This window comes from Geospiza fortis, unplaced genomic scaffold (assembly GCF_000277835.1).
Source record: "Geospiza fortis unplaced genomic scaffold, GeoFor_1.0 scaffold11, whole genome shotgun sequence".
Lineage (NCBI taxonomy): Eukaryota > Metazoa > Chordata > Aves > Passeriformes > Thraupidae > Geospiza > Geospiza fortis.
Window position 1 is genome coordinate 1,778,219 of NW_005054304.1, and position 877 is coordinate 1,779,095.

Consider the following 877-nt stretch of genomic DNA (forward strand, 5'->3'; position numbering starts at 1 on the left):
CACATTGTGTTTTCCAATGCAGCTGTACTTGACAACACTTCAGTGCTTTTATCACAAAAATATTGTTTGTTTATAAGATGGATGTTTCCCATTTCATCTGTACACCTTTAGCTTTCAGGCTAGGATTTTATTTGCTGTGGTGTATTTACTAAATGGTATTTCTGTGTACTTTTGAAGCAGATTTGTCTCCTAAATCCCTTATGGATGCCTACATTATGCAGTAAAGCATGTTGTTGAGGCTCTTAGCCTTACACTTACTGAAATCCATACTAAATGTTTTTAAAAATTTTATCTGTGTTTCTAAAACTTACACAAAATGAACTTTAAAAACTCCAAACCAGTAAAACCTGTGAACTTCAATGAAACACTGGACAGCTTCTTCAGAAACATAATTAAAGAATATTGGCATTTTGGATAAAGTAGTTTTCTGTTAAAAAAAAGCCCTTGTTGTTCCATGTATTACATTGTTAAATGTAATCAAAAACTGTTGAATTTTAGACCTTGTAAATTTTGCATTTAGAGAATCTTTAATTAATGTCATGTTAATGAACTGAAATTTAATATGGACATAGAGAAATTTATCCATGCTCTCAACTTAAGAACCTATGCACTGTGGGTTGGAAGACAAGGAAGAGATTTACTCAGAGTATTTTACTGAGTAATTACTGATTAATTACAGGTAATTACTGTTTGTACTGTTGACATGAAATAGGTGATCCTACCAAAATGCAATGTTTTGATGATCTCATACTTAATCTTCGTTTTGAAGAAAATACTTTTTTACTCTGAATTTTTTAATTCTAAGGCTTTATTCCCCCAAAATGCCAGGATTTTATACATCCTTATAGTTCTAATTTTTGTAATGAGACTGTAGGGA

At 31.1% G+C, this 877-nt stretch overlaps 1 protein-coding gene across 1 annotated transcript in view; it reads left to right on the forward strand.

Annotated features, from left to right (window-relative positions):
- The window catches only part of LRBA (LPS responsive beige-like anchor protein), a 366,680-nt gene that overhangs the window by 363,788 nt on the left and 2,015 nt on the right, over positions 1-877 (forward strand).